General features: G+C 44.2%; 1 long non-coding RNA gene across 1 annotated transcript; it reads right to left on the bottom strand.

Moving 5' to 3' along the window:
- Positions 1 to 1,777: 1,777 nt before the first annotated feature.
- LOC125758745 (uncharacterized) lies at positions 1,778 to 7,278 on the bottom strand. The gene is made up of 5 exons (XR_007416377.1): positions 7,215 to 7,278; positions 4,148 to 4,485; positions 3,850 to 3,910; positions 3,620 to 3,785; positions 1,778 to 1,928 (listed from the first exon to the last, which is right to left on the bottom strand). It is a non-coding gene; the product is annotated as an uncharacterized LOC125758745 (long non-coding RNA).
- Between the last annotated feature and the right edge of the window lie 12,101 nt (positions 7,279 to 19,379).

A 19,379-nucleotide genomic window follows, 5' to 3' on the forward strand; every position in this document is an offset into this window, starting at 1 on the left:
GTGCCCGTAACATTGGCCGTTTCAAAGTATCCTAGAGTGCCTACAACAAGTACAGTTGTGAAGTGCCCACTGCGCCATAATTATTCCTTTTGCGAATCAGTGAAGGACCCACTAAGCGTCCGTAAGGCAACACGCGAACCTACGCAGCTGTTCACTTTGCTGACACTTTTGCAGCTGATGATGATTAGACATGTCTGAGCGCCTTGTATTGGGTGGACCTTTAAAACACCCAATCGATGCGCAATTCACATGTTTTGACGGCTGGCGCGATTATACGTTTCTGCCACTCAATATTACATGCGTTAAAGGGACTGTCTACCGCTCGGAATTTTTTTTCTGATTTTGGTGAAAATGAGAATATCGTTCGTCACATCGGCGGCAACGAGCATGCTTTTGCCCCATAAAAAAGAAATTATATTTTTAATTTGATGTTGAAAATCGTGAAAGAATTACCGCTGGCGTCACCCAACAGCGATGTGGTCAATCTACTGGTAGGACAAGAAATCCTGGCAGATACACTGTAAAAAATATTTTGTGAAAAAAACAGAAATTGTCTGGCAGCTCTCTTGCCACAAAATTTCTGTAAAGCTATGTTTTCTATTTTGAAGTTTTCTGTGTTTTAACAGGTTTTTTTCGTTTTACTTTGCAGAAGGTTTCTGCATAAACACAATGTTCAGTTTTCCGTTACAGAAAAAACTTGGTTTTCTGTTTGTCTTCTTTCTGTTATTTCACTGTTATTTTCTCTTTTACAGTACAGAAATTTTATGTTTAAAAACATGTTTCACTTTTCAGACACTGAAAAAAATCTGTTTTCTGTTTTCCTTTTTCTGTTATTTCGCTAATAGTGTCCGTTTTCGTTTACAGAAACGTTATCTATAAGTACAAGTTCGGATATCGAGTAACAAAGGCTGTGTTTTCTGTTACTGCCTTCCTGCTATTTCATTACTGCATTGTAATTCGGTAACATAATTTTTTATGCATAACGATCAGCTTATATATATTGTCATAGAAAAGCATTCCTCAGTACTAAAAAGTAGTTATGTCACTTGTACAAGCGATACGCAAAAATATTTTGTTTAGCCAAATGCAATGGCAAAAATACCACTATATTGCGTTTGCATAATCCAAATATATTCCAATTTTTTAAATAATATCTGGGGTTTTACGAGCCAAAACCAGGATATGATTATGAGGCCCATCGTAGTGGAGAGCTTCCGAAATTTCGACCATCTGGTGTTTCTAACGTGGGCTGACGTCGCACAGTACACGGGCCTCTAGCATTTCGCCTCCGTCGAAATCCGACCGCCACGGCCGGGGTCGGACCCGCGACTTTCGGGTAAGCAGCCGAGCACCGGAGCCACTGTACTACCGCAGCGGACATCGTGAACTTCTTGGAGCTACACCCACGAGGTGTTGCTTCCAGCACTCTAGTAAATAACGCAATAAAAACAGGCACGTATCAGTAGATTCTCCTTTCATGATAAAAGAAAGAAATCTTTATTTATGCACAGGAAATGCTGCATGTAAACAAGCTTCAAAATAATGAAAACTGCGTACATGTTGTCACCGTAGATTCAAACTGGTTTGGAAAATATGTAGATATACCGTATTTACTCGAATCTAGGCCGACCTTGATTATTGAAATTCGCAAGGCCAGAAAAACAAAACTTAATCATTGTACTCGAATCTAAGCCGACACCCCCCCCCCCTCCCCCCCCCCTTTTCGCACATCATTTTTTCGAAAAAAAAGTCGGCTTAGATTCACGTAAACACGGTATATTCATAATGACACTGCAAATTTTTCGTTGAAACACTTAGCATTCATAGTCTCGCAGAGCTTTAAGTTGGTCATTTGTGGTGTGAGGCAGCGCTGCTTCCTTGACTTCTCGACCTTGCTCCCTCTGTCAGGGTTGAGTGCGGCGGCTGCCCTAAAAACGAATAAACATATTTTTTTGTGCACCAGGCTGTTGCATGATTATGCTGAACATAATTGGCCACACTGAGAACAACATTCATTATGTTGGTAGAGTGCTCAAGAAACTCTCGCATTGCCTCTTTAAGGTGTGCTGTGTGGAATCAGTTAAAAGAAAAAAAACCTCATGATCCAGATGGAGATTCATTTTTATAAAAGTACATTATGGTTCATACAATGTCATTTATTGCAATGTAAGGACTTGAAAGGAAATAATGCTCCTCACAGAGCAAGGTTCATGTGCTTTTAAACACTCACCCAAATACAGTAAGGGCTCATTAATTCGGATTTCACGGGTCCGGAAAAAACGTCTGAATTAACCGAGCGCAAAATTATCGAGAGTATCAAGAAAAAATAAACAAATGACTATTATATCAATGCGTTTTCTTTTTCTTGATGAATGTGCAAGTCCAGTACCTATTTTGCATAAGAGTAAAAGGCACGATTCCTATCATTAAGCTCATCGTTCACAATGAGACCGCGGCCCAAGACCCCGTGTATTAAGCCGAAACGTTTTCTCAGCCCATCCCTTATTACGTACCTCCGCGAGCAACACCACCACGCCCACGTGATGATCATTTTGTCACCGAAAAATTGGCCGGCAACCTATCGCTTGTCCATCGGAATGTAACAAGCGAGTTTTATGTCAACTTGCGGAGTGCCGCTGAAGGTCCTCATCTTCAACAGCTTCCACCATGTATGAGCTTTGTGAATTGTGCGCGCATAGCCCAAAGTCAAAACAAAGCTACCATGTTTATAAACAAAACAAAGGTGTTATTAAACAATGTATGTGCTTGCTGGGACCAGAAAACACCTCCGAGCTATCCTATTTTTCTAAGTGCACACGCATGATTTCATGGTAGGCACTATTGGTTTCACAATTTAGATCTGCTAAAAATTACACTGAAACCATTGCAGCGCGATAGACCCGGACAAAGTGGATGACGACACCACGGGCACAATTTTCACCACGGATTTTATGGCATTGCCCCAGACAATCAGGGAAAGAACATACTCATCCTAAAGCGCATGCGTGCACATGTTCTCCATTGCAAACAATAAGAGATATGAAAAAGTCGTGTGTAGCTATATATGCGAAATAAACTTATAGACGTGTCGCTGATGTAATCTGTGCCTATTTTGCTTACAGGGAATTCTCGCTTGACCGCGCCATTCCTCGTCGGTCCTTTGTTTATTGTGCCTCTTTCTCTGTCTGCGTTGTGCTCACAAATATGGTATACCAACTAGCCCGTACACACACCTTGCTCCGGCAGCAGAACTGCATAAAAAAGTGCTAGCTCTTATTTAAATTAATGAAAATTTTCATGTTACTTGGTGCCCCTTCGAAATCCTCATTAAACAGTGATTAAAAATACTTCACACGTCAACCGTTCTATATACTATCATTATTTAAAATCTTTTATGACAGCTCAGAATTCCCGTAGACAGTTTTACACTTAAGCTGAACATTTCTATTTGGTCATTCCTTCCATCAGAACCCTCACTGGCTTAGCCAAATGGGAGTGTAGTATCAGATATTGGAAATTCCCCAGTACTTGTCTACTTTTGTACTATCTAATGTGGCTTGATCTAAGTTAGTTGCATGAATCTTGTCCAAAAAGTCAGAAAAATCACATTAAGTTTTACCTTTGTGTGAACTCCAGGGTTAGGCTGACCTCCTTGCGGTATTCAATAGTAAAGGCGAAGTGTGTAAAGAACATCAACTTGAATGCCTGGCACCGTGTGGTGGATTCGATCACAGCATGGGTATCAATACAGATGGTTAATGCCCCGGCAGTCAGAAAGTTTTCTCCTGGAACAAAATATTTACTGTTTAGAAATATTCAGCAATATATTGCAAGTATCCATAGAAATACCTTTGCCAATGATGAAAGGGGAGCACGGCACGTCTTCGACGTTATCTTCACTTGTACTTGCCTGCAATGATAAAAGTTATGAAGTTAATTATGCGATAAGTAGCCATTAAAACTCCTGTACCCTGGAGTTCAAACAAGCATACGAAGACAATTAAAAAGTTAGCCAATATTTTTTATTGAACTACAGACATTGTAGATGTGATATGAAATAAAAATAAATAAATGCTCTCAATAATAGAAGGTAAATTAAAGCAGCGAACAATTTGAGGAGCAGGCCACTGTCAAATAATCCTCTTACCTTCTGGTAGCTGAAGATGCAGCAGCACCTTAGGGCACTATAGCATCAGTGCCAACTTAGTGTGATCCATTATGTTGTGTCTTAGCGCCGGTAATTTGGGCTTCCATGACACACAACGATATAAATCCTTTTGGACTCTTCGTTTTCTTTACAGTCCTAGTTTCGTCCTCGGTATCTCGTAGCACTAGCTCAGAGAAGGAATTCTCGGAACACTTTTCTGTACTGTTCCAATGGGCACTTCATGCAGAATGCATTCATGTTTTTGTGCAGTGCGGCACACTTCATGAAACGTGGCACAGTCGCCTTGGTGGTACCACAGAGACTGCAGACATGCATCGCTGAAATAAATAAAAAACTGTAATTACCGAAAGAAATAGAAAAGTCTGTTATAACGGTAAGCACTTCTGTAAAGCTATAAGAAGAAAGGAAAGGAGGCTAATGCCTGACTGTAACAAACATTTTTGCCAATTCAGAGAGAATGAATCTTTAACATTAAATGCTATACCTAATTGAAACATATTCCTAATGCTTTCAAAAAGCCTTTAAAGGCATTCGCATTTGCACGGACGTGAGGCTAAGCATGCAGACGAATAACACCTGAGCACGTGGGCGCGCTCAGTGAACCTCCATTGCAGAAAGTGTTTACGCAAGGAATCAACAATGCATGCGCAATGACGTTCGCAATGACGGTTGCTTCGCGTCGACTATTTCAATATTTGGGCTAGCGAGCCACCAAGTTGCGATTTCCGTCACACTTTTTCGTTACCAGGAATCCATTTATAAAGGGCACGTGGTGGGGAAATTTGTCCAATGATCTGTATCAATCTGGGAAAACTTGCCACCTGAGATGGAGCAAAATGTCCTTCGTTTTATGAAAAGCAGAGTGTCAATTGGTTTTTATTTTTACTGAAAAACTCGTTCGAGTTGGGCTAAGCCATTGGGCCAGAAGACGAGTTGCACCTGCCTGCAGGGCCGTAGCCAGAAATTCTTTTCGGGGGAGGGGTTCAACCGCTCTTTATGTATGTTCGTGCGTGCATATTTACACATGCAAAACCTAACAATTAATTGGGGGGGGGGGGTTGAACCCTCACCCTGGTACGCCAATTCCTGACTATTACGTGCTGTAAACTACATAGCATGAAATTTGCTTCTCCGCAAAAGAGCAACACAATACATATGTTCAAGATCTATAGAATATTGTAAATGTTTACAAATCGCAGAACATTTCTAATGAGCAATTCGCTCCATTCAAGGAGTGATGCGCCTAAAGGAGTAGATGTTATTTTTTCAGTGATAATAGTAGCGTAATTACAGTTTGTTTCGCATGGCGTCATTTGGCAGGAAACAGCGCCGTCAAATAAACAAGGCACATCTGTCGCGGTAGCATAGCTGGCTAAACACACAGACCAATCCGTCATATGCCAGTCGTCTGAGCAGTTCGGGAGCCGCTGTTATGTGCCAAGCTGCTCTTTTTGTAGCCTACATGTCGATAGGGCGGAGGTATACAACGGATGTCCTTCTAAACCTGTCGACCAAAACGTGCACACGTCTTCTTTTTTTTTTTTCAGACGCCCTAAACCTCACGCGCGACAGAACGCGCGCCTCACAGAGCTAAAAAAAATTCGCGTTCAGCGACGAACACATCTCGTAACTTGGTTGCGTTATTCAAAAGTTGTATCGGTACTTTTATTCGACGATGGAAGTCTAATAACTACTGCCGCCAAGCACTGGTGAAGAAAACGGGCGAGAGCCAACGAAAGATTCATTCGGGCCTTCAATACGCCACTAAAAACAAAGTCCGCCTCTCCGGAAACCGGGATTCTTTAACGGTAGTCACGATCGATGTCCACAATAAGCCTTCACGAACGGCTAGAACAGCGGCGTCGGCATTGGTGCTCCACTGAGAGATCACATGTGGCATGTGCCACGATTCACCGCCTGTACTACGAGCGCACTTGAGCCCACTTTCCAGAGGTCTTCACGGCTTCACGCCGTTGCGTGTAAACCACGGATAACAAACGCGTATCTAACATGAGCTCCAGCAGGGATCACGCCAATCCGAAACGCGCCGAGTTTCTCCTACCGAGGAGAAGCCGTGCTCCACCGCAACGCAGGCGGAATGCGATGACGCAAGGAAGCGCGTGTACACGTCAAGCCCGTGTCCCATTGGCTAGTCACTCGAGGTATCAGTTTACCGAGTGGATGTGCCCCACACGTCCATTCGGTAAACTAGGTTTACCTAGGTTATCTATCTTCCGCCAGGAACTTAATGCTTCGTAAGGAAGGTCATCCAATGATACTACGCCCAGAAGCTATGCGTTCGCACGTTCCCGCCAGCAATGTTCAAAATACATAGCATTATGCAACCAAGCAGACCTTATCATGCAATGACCACTACAAAACACAAAACGCCGTACACCAAGCCACAACGTCATTGCTCAGGGCCATGTTCACTATGCAGGAGAAAGCTACCTATTACACGTAGATAAACACACAAAAAAGCAACGTTTGCACTTTCATTTAAAAAAAAAGAATTATATAACGTCGCTCGGTTAGCTGAGCTGAGTTATACGCACTTCATTAGTTTTTAGAGAAAGTCGGGCCAAGCTACAAGAAAAAGATACGTGCAGAAACACAGAATACACAGGTTTTATGTAATAAAGAAACAAAGCGGGTAAGGTGAACAAATACCTCTCATTATTCTGCACAGCGAAACCTCGTTAATGACTGCCCGCAGAGAACGCACATGAAGTGCGCGGCGAACGCTGTAGTAAGCGCTCTGCAACCGTCCAAGTACAAATTCGCATACTTTGACGTACGCTGCCGCTACCAGCAAAGAAATAAATGTGGTACAACAGCAGGCGTTCCCTCAAGCACCACTTACAAAGCCTCATCAGTATTTCTACCAAAGCATGGCAGGAATTCCGGCTCTCGCACAACGTTGTGGTCGCGCGCGCTGCCGACGCAAAGCTGAATTAGAAACTACGCGAGAGCGAATTTCGAAAGCGGGCAGGCATAACAACGAGACCTTGCTGTAAGGAACTCTAGTTAGAAGCAAACCACCCACCTTTCAATGACAGACGCACAAAAAGCAGGAGCAGGAGGGTGCCGTAGCCGCGCTTTACACTGCAGCCGTGCGTAGCCGCGCTTCGACGTGAGCGGTAGCCATCTTGTAAATGTAGGGGCCCGCGAGGAATGAACGTAGAACCGCAGAAAAGGCTCTGAATATTAATCAATCAAAATAGCATTGTACGAGAAACCAGAAAAACATGAAATGTTATTTCATGGACATTTGTAATCTTTCAGGTATTTAAAACTGTGGAGGTTCAATTTTGAGTCGTTTGTTTTGCTGAAGGTCACAAATAACAGAAAATTTCGGTTTCTCGTTTTAACAGATTTCCTTCATGGCACATTTACAGAAAGTTTCTTTCGCGGTACAGAAATTTCATGTATTTTATCTGTAAATTTACAACTATTTTTTACAGTGTAGACTCATTTTGCTTAAAAACAAACAAGTATAACTTGAAATTGTATTTTACGCACTTGGGACAGCTTTCGGTTGCGTCAGAGAGTAAATTTTTGCTTTTTTTTTCTCACACATTCAAAAAGGCACCCGGTGGCGCTGCTTGCGGCGCCGTCTTCGATTTCGTCTGCTTCAACTCGTGCGCTATGCCACGCGGCCCTCCGCGCTGGTCGTACTGTGCCGCTGTATTGTCGTTAGGATGTCTCACATGTGCTGCGCCGTGAAGGCGCGCATTTATCGTCTCTTTTTGATTAATCAACTTGGCTTGGATTGCGGCAGCAGTGCTAAAATGAACGCATAGACTGCGATTACAGCAAAACAAGTGTTCTGTAATCGTATAACAAGGCTTCGTTTAACCGCTAGCGCGCTGAAAACGACTGTTACATTCATTACAGTAGTGTTGAGCGAAAATAAAGTAATCATACAGAAATCAAATATGCTTTCGGGTTTAATTTTTAATTTTTACTGACACTACAATCGTCCTCGCGTCGACCAACCAGTGTTGTGGGCATGTTTCACGCTAATGGAAGAAGACTGAACGCAGATCGAAAAATTCTGTTTTAAAAATTTCTACTCACTTTCCAGAGAAACCGCGGCAAGGTTGGACACTTCAGACGGTACGCCTTCTATTCCGGTACAAAACAGAAAAGCGATGGAGGACGGTAGACAGTGCCCTTAAGCAGACTACTTCCACTACATTACATTCACATAGTGTTTTTTTTCCGAAGGAGTTTCAAGAAATATCGTGGCTCTGTGGTAGTATACCTACTTGCCAATAAAACGGCCTGGGTTCGACTCTCACTGAAACCCGAAGAATTTTATTATTTATTCTATTTGCATCTTTCTCGATTTTTCGGTCACGGACAAGATGATGACTTTTCGCTCAGAACCAACATCACCGACGCCGACACCAGAATTTCTGCGAAACCAGCTGTTTAACACTATCGCGTTAATATTCTGAAAACAGGAAGTAAGCGGTCAACCGGAAGTGCTTGCAAGGGAACCAAGACTCTCACTCGGTGCTTGTTCCACAATAAAAAAAATTTTTTTCATGCAGAGATGGAGCTAATGGCAAAGTAAGACACCGGCGTCTTTCCATTACTGATATACAACATAATGATGAATTCTACATCACTTTTTTACAGTATCTGCTGCTGTTTAGTTGATGACGGTGGATGAAGAGCCCAATTACTGTGTGATTTGGTGCCATAAGGCATGCTGGCTTTTACAGAAAGTCGGAACCAATACGAGCTTCAAAGTAGACAGTAATACGCCAGCTCAATTTGTGCTGTTTGCCCACGTATTTTGAGAAAAGTGGTCATTTTAAATACGTGTGCACGCCAACTGTATGCTTTGAATTGTGTGTACGTTTCGAGAAACTTCGGTACCGCTAGTTTCTCATTCCATCACGCAGACGTCACTCCAGTATCAGAAAAATAAATTTTTATTCGACAGACAAAGCTAAGGCACCTGAAATGAAGGCGAAACTTAATGTAACTATCTGGCCCTTCCTCTGTGCAATGGGCGCACACCATAGCATTTATTTTAATTCGCATTTCGGTACGATAACCGCTTTTGTCTTGCTCTATGATTTTTTATCACCGCAGAAAAAAAAAACGAAAATCAAGATAAAAAATTAAGCAGATCCCACGTGCCGTGAGAATCGACGTTATGCGAAGCATGCGCAGGAAGGTGATTGTGTCGCAATTTTTCACATTGAGCGAAAGGTTACGGAATGACGCTAGAGAAATGCGCAAATGGAAAAAGCACACACATAATTTGAAAAGTCGTACATGTGTTATATAAGCAGTTGTTTACAGTTGTTTAACGATGCCAACAGCAACATAGGTGTTTCCAACACCAGACGCAGTAAGCTGATATGTAGTGCTTATATTGTTCAATACTGGATAGAGCGAATTCGAATAGCATAATTAACACAGATGCACAGGGCAGGCGCTACTCGCTACTAAGCTTTATTCAGAAAAGTTTTCCTAGATATATACACAGCCGAGTGGCACGAGCAGGCGCACTGCACGTACGTTACAGTCACACTTGTAGTTGTTACAGTTGCGTTACAATTGTTATGCTTATACTTATCCGTTATGACGGGAACGCACTCACGTTTCACGAACCCGTGTGCATGTGTGGAAGGGGTTCTTGGCACTTCTTGAATATGGTCCTCGTCACCGTGGTCAGGGAGCACCAGCAGCTGGACAGGACTTGTTATCGGATCCGTTCGTGATCGCGGCTACGAACGGTCTAAGTGCCATGAAATGCGAGGTATAGCAGAGCTGGTGGAAACCGCGGTAGGCTCTTGCGAAGAAACGATCTATGATGCCTCCTGTCCTGGACGTGGCACCGGGGTAATGTGATGTCCTGTCCACATACAAGCTGTCTTTCATGCCGTCTAAGAGCCATGCGTTGTTGGGTTTTGATAAATCAATGCTGAAGTCAATGCTAATCATGAGGGACGTGGTCCTCTCGGCAGAGTTTTGTAGGAAGCATTGACCCAGGTTTTTGCATAATCCACGCGGTCGACGTTGCGGGGCACGTGCACGAGTGGATGTTAGCCCAGCGTCTTCCAAGGGTGCTCTGTCTTCAGTTCCCTAACTGTCCTTGCGTCCGCCGCTGTGGTGTAGTGGTTACGGTGCTCAGCTGCTGACCCGAAGGTCGCGGGTTCGATCCTGGCTGTAGTGGTCGCGTTTCAATGGAGGCGAAATGCAAGAGGCCCGTGTACTGTGCCTATCTCAGTGCACGTTAAAGAATACCAGACGGGCAGAATTTCTGGAGCCCTTCACTGCGGCGTATCTCATAATGATATCGTGGTTTTGGGACGTATAACCCCAACAATTACTATTATTATCACTTTTCTTCCGTGTCAATGTGTCTGTTTGCGGTTACTGCGTTCATTGAGACTCCGTTATCACCTGTGGCACATACCCTCATAACATGAACTCTGGTATGCGGATATGTGCCACACGTGACTGAGGGAAAGGGTTTCATGACGTACGCGACAGGTATTTTGCGTTATTCATGTCATGACCAGTGAATCATGTTCGTCATACACTCATCCTATGCTGTGCAAATTTTTGTATATTACAACCTATCTAGACGACCAGGAGAGCGCCCAGACGTAGGCGGCTAGATAGATAGATAGATAGAAACGTCCAAAGATAGCTACATAGATAGAAACGTCCAAAGTGCCTGAGGTTCGCTAAGAAATCCTTCGCATTTAAAAGTAGAAGTTCAGCCTTCTCGGTCATTAAGGCGAAAGCCTTAGATGCCTCATCAAGCGCGATAATCGACCGGCGTCCCGCGTCGGCGGCGTGAACACGAGTTATTAAAAAAATCATCACGTGATGACATCACCACATGATGTCACCATGACGTCACCGATCGACAAAATTAGTGACGTCACCATGAAGTCACAGTGACGTCACCTGATGTGATGTCACAGTGACGTCACCTGATGTGATGTCGCATGATGACGTCATAACATGACATCGTAGCTTTATCAATGATGGGCCGATCACGGAGGCAGTGCAAAACCAGGTGAGGTGCCTCCGATCCTGGGGGAAATGCGAAACCACATTAGGTGCAGAAATCTTTCGGCCAGTGGCGGGGCAGCAACAAGACATCGAAAGAGAAGAAAAAGAAGATGGCTTTCGCCTTGCAGTCTTCTTAGGTGACTGCATAAGGGACCCTGTGAGTTTTTCAAGCAACGGCCACGCTGGAACGCTACTTTTCGAACAGGCCATGAAAGTAGCTTTTCAACGCTGCCGTGTTCACTTCTTCCGATGCTTCCGCCGAAAGAGTAGAGCACCCGAGGCAACCACGGGATTATACAGGGTTAAGCTATTTACCGGCGCCAAACGGAAGCGAGCATGTCTAGCTTCTTCCTGCTCCCACGGTCTTTGTGGTGTAGCTTAGACAAGTTTTCTTATTTTTTGTCCGATAGTCAGAGGATCCAACGTTCTGTCAATGAAAGGAACGCCTTCGGACGTGCCTGACGGCACGTCTGCCGAAGTAATCGTGTTTTCGCAGCTGCCGCGGGATCGACTGCAACCACGTAACGCTGGTTGAATACCTCAGGCCAATTTCTGGCTTCTGATAGTGCATGCAGAACTTAGCCGGGTGGGCTCCCGGTGAAGTATACGACGTGAACGCGTAAATGTGCGCACAGTAAATTGTAAGAGACGTTTTAGAATGCTGCGTACCGTCTTCGATATATCGTTACGACATTCTCAGTTGACGTTTCATTTTCACGCGCCTATTCGTCTGTGAAAAACAGAAAACTACAGTGTATCTTGTCCTCTGTGTCAGTAAGGGCTGAGAAGCATAGACAATGCATGATCTGCGGCCGCTGTCCGCAAACCATCAGCGATGCACTAATTTGATACTGATGCCTCGGGGACCGGAGCGTTTCAAGCTATACGTGGACTCGATACATACGCCCTCCCTCACGACTCTAAGGCGCGTATTTGGAACGTACCTGGATGGTATTACAAGTCAACAAGTCCAATTTCAAGCAAGTAACGCTTTCTTCGCGCCTATTTTGGTATTAACATTGTTACGCTGTTTCCATTAATGATGATACCTAGGGAAAATATTCACTAGCAGCTTTAAGTGCTGTTTCCACACTTACGCCGAAGCAACAAAAAATATTGTAATTATTATGATGTGGCTGATAATGTTGAGGTTCCCACGTAGGGGACGCCTCATTTTTTTTCGACCATTACCATATCGTTCTCCTCACTTAGTTTCTCGATGCGTCCAATGGGCGAGTTAGCGCCAATTAAACTTGATTTATTGCGCAATTACCAAGGCCCACTCTGATCTCGGTGCAAGTACGGTAACAAGAAATTGCACCACTACCGCAAGACAAACGAGCTTCGTTTTTATAAGGAGCATAACACGAAAAGCGGGATAGGCCCGGAAAAAGTCTTCCGTACGCAACGCCGGTGCCTGTAAAGCTTGCAGAACGTAAATGCATCTCAGCAGAGTAATATTTATGAACAGTGGTCGTGGAAGGCTAATGGTTTCAGTATAATGTGCCATGTATATCCCGCAGTTTCCGTGCTTATTTGCTTCTGCATGAATACGTATATGCCACTACGACGGGCAATAAAAAAACCTTGTTTAAAGAGGTACTCACAACATTTTTCGAAGGTGAGTTTACTCTGCCATACAAATCTCCTGTATAAAGAGACGGCTCTAAGCAAGTGTGAAGCTCAGCAAATGCTGATGAGGTATTTTGTTTTGATATTAAAATCGAATTTCCCATTGGTGCACTTACTGACATCGACACTAGATTGACGTCAGGCTATAGTAGTAATTCTGGTGACTTCAAGACAGCAGTCTGGCTGGTTGTGCTGCGCCAGGTACCAAAACTTCTAAAATGGCCGCCCGTGCGCCACCAAAAGATTCAAGATGGCCGCTCATGCGTCACCAACGGAGCCACGGCGCGGAGCGGCCGTGGAAACGTCACGATAACTTGCGCGAGCACATCACGAGAGGCCCATACCGTGTTGTGACGTCAGGGTACAGTAGGAACCAAAACTAGCTTTTAAAAACATACTGCAATTTCTTTGTCAGGGTGCACTCACGCTTAGCAGTTAGCAGCGTAACATTTTCTAGGCTCTCGAGGGCTTGACCTTTCATTTGATGCGAAATACGACAACTGAAAAATTTCGCGTCAGTGCCCCTTTAGGAATAGCGCCACCGAACTCCTGTTGCTGTTAATCACGAACACAGGCTCCTACTTTTCAAAGGCTTTTGTTACGTCCCATTCTTAGGCTACGATAGCCAAATAAATAATAATTTTAGGCGACCTTAATGTTGCCTATAAATGTTTTAATGGCGCAAGGTCCTAGCGTTTTTCGCTAGAATTTAGGTTAACTTTTTGCTCGTCGACTTCTATCCACTATGGCCGGCTTGTTCACCATCGTCCCCTTCTATCAGTCAACTGATGAGTTAAAGAAGACTGTTCTGTAGTGGGTGTATGCCATCCTGATGTCACATACCCACAAAAAACAATCTGATCTTTCAGTGAACTCGATCAGTTAATTTTCATTAATTATCCTGAGAGTTAAGTGGCCCTCAGCTTTACTAAACTTATGCTCCGACTTAATATGTATCCTATGCCTCCCTTAATTCGAACCATTACTTCTTTTTATATAGGTTTTCATTTTTTATTGGGGTTTATAACATTCGAGGCAACGCTTAACTTTCGGTTGGCTGGGGGGGGGGGGTGCATTCCGGCGATGTAATCTATTACCGACACGACTTGTCATTTTGCGTCGCCACATTTCATCGTTGCCTGGATATGGACGCATGACTGTCGTTGTTGCCCGTAGCAAGTGAAGTGTTGCGCACGTGGATGAAGGCCCAATTCCTGGCATGGAGGAAGGAAAATGTTAGGAGTAAACATTGCGTAATTCGAAAGAAATAAAGAAAGAAAGAAGAAAGGAAGAAAGAAAGTTGTAGGTCATGCATACACATGCCAAGCTTCACTTGCCCCCATTTTCCCGGTAGGGGAAGATCTCCTGATTCTTTTTTTTTTAATTTTATGTACACATCCTTCTTTAATTTGTAGGAGGGCGTCTTGGGCAGAAAGATTAGGAACCACTTCTAGGCGAAGACAACGGGAGCCTGGTCGTAAAAAGAAAGAAAAGAAAAAAAAAAAACTCACACGGTCCTTTATGCGTCCACCTCAGTAGACTCGAAGGCGAAAGCCATCTTCTTCTTTTACTTCTTAATCGATTTACTGAACCACCCGCGCACCCCTCCGAAAGCTTTCTGCAGCGAACGTGGTTTTGCGATGCCTATACAGGACTGCAGGCATTGTAAGCTGTCTGCACCTCACCTTGTTTTGCACTGCCTCTGGGATCGGCCCACCTATGACAAAACAATTATGTGACGTGATGACGTCACCATATGACGTCACGTTGTGGGCTGTCACAGTGGCGTCATGATGACGCCACCAATTATGACAATCTGTGACGTCACGATGACGTCAGATTGTGGCTTCATCCTGTGAATATGATTTTTTGAATCAATCGTGTTGACGCCGCCGAAGCTGGACGCTGACGCAGGACGCCGGTCAATTTTCGCGTTTGATGAGCCACCTAAGGCATTCGCCTCAATAATGTTTAATTCTCTCTCTCTCTTTCTGTAGACCAACTACGGCTTAGTTTCCAACCCTCGGCGATTGCCAGCACTGCGCCCTTTGTGTCGAATGCATTCAGTGTTCTTTCCTGATATTAAGCTAATGCCCTGCTGTCCGGCTGCCTTCCAGGAAATAAATGGAACGCTCTTTCAGATGTCCCGATATGACGCTTGCCAGCAGTGGTGGCTCTCTTGCGACTGGGGCAGAAAGCGAAAACGTTCGTATGCTTAGAATTCGCGCACATTAATGAACCTCGTATCCCCAAAATTAAGCCGGAGCCCTCCACTTCGACGCATCTCACGGAAAGATCGCTGGTCCCGCCATTAGCACTCACGAAGGGTTAGTGGTTCGGGCTTTGGGAAAGAAAGTTGCTCTCCTGCTCTGTATTGGTCGTGCTCATTGTTGAGCAAGCGTTCGTACCGTGACCAGCATTCCATCTACCAGGGAATTTACGCCATACGCTTAGTTATACTGACGCAAGTTAAAGCAATTAGAGTCTAAGAGCCTCTTGCGCTTGCGTGTACTGGTTCAATAAACTTTCCTTTGTGGTTCTTACATTGCTGCTTGTCTGTGAAGCTGAAGATCGGTGTTGCGAATGGAAATCGGGACGGCTAAAAACGCTCTTCCATAGTGGAGTAGTACGTACTACTCTGAATCGTTGCCATTTATTCTAAACACAATAATTAACCCACCCAACATGCTACGTTCCCAAGGTTTGATGGTTTATTTAAAATGCTCCTTGCTGTATAGACATTTTGTAGTGTAGAGTGTATTACTTCAGTCTTCTTAAGAATGCGTCTTAGTTTGTATCAAGGAGGTTTAAGGAGAATTGGTTTGTACGAGTTATACTACTGACGCTAGTTTAAAGCAATTAGCGGTACCGGATGTCGGGAAAGTGGGCAAGGTTGTCCCAGTCCCGAAAAAAGGTCCACCGTCTTCATGCCGCAGTTACCGCCCTATCTCACTAACCAGTGTTTGTTCTAAACTAATGGAACACATAATGTACTCACATAAAGTTAAGTCTTCGCTATCGGGTAACTTTTTCACTCCTAATCATCATGGATTTCGCAAAGGTTTTTCTTGTGAAATACGACTAACGTTGTTCGTTAATGACATTAGCTCTAACAGAAGTAAAGTGCGTTGTGGGGCTAGTTGGTATGACATTAGAACGGTAAGGAACTGTGTACTACTGTGTCCTGTGTACTACTTCTTGTGTTCCGTCAATCGCGCAGTTCCTTACCGTTCTAATTAGCTCTAACCTTGATCTGAATGTTCCAGCTGACGCTCTGTTTTTAGATTTTGAAAAGGCGTTTGACAAGGTGCCACATCAGTGGCTACTTTGAAAACTTTCTAGCTTAAACCTTAATCCTTTTGTTTTGGACTGGATTCGTGCTTTTTTGACTAATCGGGAGCAGGTTGTTCATGCTAACAATCATTCTTCAAGCAGAAGCCCTGTTCGGTCTGGAGTACCCCAAGGGTCCGTCTTGGGCCCACTCCTTTTTCTAAAATGATTAGTGATCTCCCCGCCAACATCTCATGTAACATACGTCGGTTCGCAGACGATTTCGTCGTTTATCGCCCTATTCATAGCGATCATGACTCCCGATTACTGCAAGAGGACCTGGATAAGATCATTGCTTGGTGTAATGTCGCTAAACGCTACTAAACACTGCTAGTTTCTTTTACCCGCAAAAGGAATGCCCCTCCACCACAGTACGTCCCGTACAACGCTGGGATTCCTCCGGTTAATTCATGCAAGTACCTCGGCATCACTATCTCCGGCGATCTTTCCTGGTCCTCTCACATCACAAGCATCATTAACGAAACTAACCGGACGTTAGCATGCTTTCGAAGGCTCTTACGCCTTGCTCCCCCATCGGTCAAACTGTTAGCTTATCAAACATGCGTCCGGCCCAAGTTAGAATACGCATGCTCTGCTTGGGACCCACATCAAGCTAACCTTACTAAACCGCTTGAAGGAGTAGAAAACCGCGCGGCTCGCTACATCTGTTCTGATTATTCTTTCCACAGCAGTGTTACAAAACTGAAATCCGAAGCACATCTTGATAACTTGGAACTAAGAGGCCTTAGATCACGGTTGTGCCTTTTTCACAAGTTTTACCATTCCTCATTAATCTTGGCTGCTCATAGCGCGTCCTGCCGCGCCAGAACGGTCTACTCACGACCGGCACAGACCGCCGCGCTCCTTCTTTGTAAACACAGCAAAATACTGGAACGCACTACCCAGAAATGCTCTACTCCAATCCAACCCGCAAGCCTTCAAGTTGTTCAGCGAATCATTGTCACTACATAACAGTCCATTCCTCATGTAAAGCCCCAAGCTGGGGTATCTGAGGTATTAAAAGTCGCAGCTTCGCCGCAACGTCGAAGCAATGAATGCGATAGCAACAAATTGGAATGTAACGCGAAGAACGGAAAGCAGTTCAAATTTGCAGGCGCGTCGCTCAAGCCCAAAGGACGCACGAAAAGAACACACACAGGACGAGCACCAACTATCATGCGTCACAGATCGACACTTGAAACACTTGAAGCGTGCTGCTCAAACATAAAGCAGGACGCACGAAACGAACGCACAGGTACACACAAGACGAGCGCGAACTAACAATTGTCACAGTTGTTACTGATTTCTGTTTGAACAGCGCGCTCCTTTCGCAACCGCGGCCGCTGTAACTTCAGCGCGGACATCGCGGGGAAAGCACAAGACATACAACACCCCACTTTCCCCATTCCTCGAGATAAGCTCGCGCGCAGGCGACCACGCCCTGTAGGGCGAAGAGCATTGGCATGGTGGCAGGAGCGGGGCGACGACCTATCTTCACGCCATCTCGCTGGTGACCAAGAAAGCATGCTGAAGTAAATGGTGTGTATAAATAGCTCGCCGTTAGCACGCTGAAAGAGGTATTTTCTCGTGGCCTAGCCGTCTAACGCCGCACGCTGCAGGGTGAGAGGTAGCCCGTTCGATTCCTCGCTTCGGAAAAATTTTCTGAATAGTTTTTCTTTGTGGCTTATATATATATATATATATATATATATATATATACGAGCCCTGACGGCGCCGAAGAACGGCTACGGCAAAAACCAGCCGAGGGTGTCCATATAATTGCTATCGCAATAACGACTAAATAAATAAGCGTCTCTGGGTATTGGTGTGTGTTTGTGTGTTAGTGATGCAGAACTATCAATGGTACTATCGATACTATCGATAGCTGAGTCACTATCGAGCTATCGATGGTAAAAAATAATATCGATAGCACTACCGAGAGCAAAAATTTCGATGGTACTATCGATAGTATAAAATCAAAAGCACGAACTCATTGCAGAATAAACTTGGTTCCCCGCGCGCGTGGTACATAGTGGAACCGGAGGAACAGGCTGCAGGGCGAGAAAGGTGACATGCTTGTGTTCTTCACCAGAGTGCTTGGCTGACACATGATCATAAAGTCACACTTTTCCGCTGTAGTGGAAAGGCAGGCGTTACATGCAGTGGAACTGCGCGGCTTCAAGTTTATATTGCATTTCATGATTTCAAAATTAACAAAAAAATGTCATGAACTAAGTTTGTTAGTTGTAAGGTGTAAATGGTTGCTTTTGGATGTGAATTTATTGATGGACATATTCCGCCATTTTCATTGCGGAAATAATTTATGTTTTTTTTCGCCAAGAATTGCTCATAAATTAAGCGAAGCTGATAGTAGGCTATCGCAAATATTTTGACAATATGGCCGGCCCGCAACAGCATCATTATTCCCACCACTATCGATAGTATTGGTTGTGACGATGAAGAATGCTGCAGCAGTAGTAGGAAATATGGAGCTCTTTATTTGGGCGAACTTGTGCCCAGAAAATCAAAACTCAATATACAAACGATACACGCTGCGCACTGATAGCGGCGAGAAGAGTCGTCGGCCGTCGAGTAATCTGATCATCGGTGGAACGCGTCGTCTTCTATACATCATTCATCGAACCTTCCAGCGTTATCGCTGGTGCTCGCGTAAGCTCTCGAATAAACTCGACTATTCGTGTACGGCGTGTAATCTTAACAGAATGATCTAAAACAATCGTGAAGCTTCTCAACATTACGGCGCAGTCTGCGTCAAACGTTGCTAAGACTCTTTGTGGGTGAAACCCGAATACATCAAAACAAAGCAATAAACACGCGTGGCAGTAATATTGCCAGTAATATTAACCATGGTACTACCAATTGCAGTATCGATAGTTGGTCGATAGTAGCACTATCGATAGTTTGTCTGCACTATCGATAGTTTGAGAAAAAACTATCGATGCTATCGGTAGTCAATTTACCGATAGTTCTGCATCACTACTGTGTGTGCGTGTATTGGTTCAATAAACGTTCCTTTGTGGACAGCTCCACAAACGGATTGGAGGTTATTGGGAGAGTTCTTCGTCCGGCAATAAACATAACATAGGCTGAGAATGCTGATGATGATAATGTAGAGGGAAAAAAAAGGCACTTTAACTTGCATGAAAACGATACCTTCTTAAAGAAAAAAAGAGCAGAA

Source organism: Rhipicephalus sanguineus, chromosome 5 (assembly GCF_013339695.2).
Source record: "Rhipicephalus sanguineus isolate Rsan-2018 chromosome 5, BIME_Rsan_1.4, whole genome shotgun sequence".
NCBI classification, from domain to species: Eukaryota; Metazoa; Arthropoda; class Arachnida; order Ixodida; family Ixodidae; genus Rhipicephalus; species Rhipicephalus sanguineus.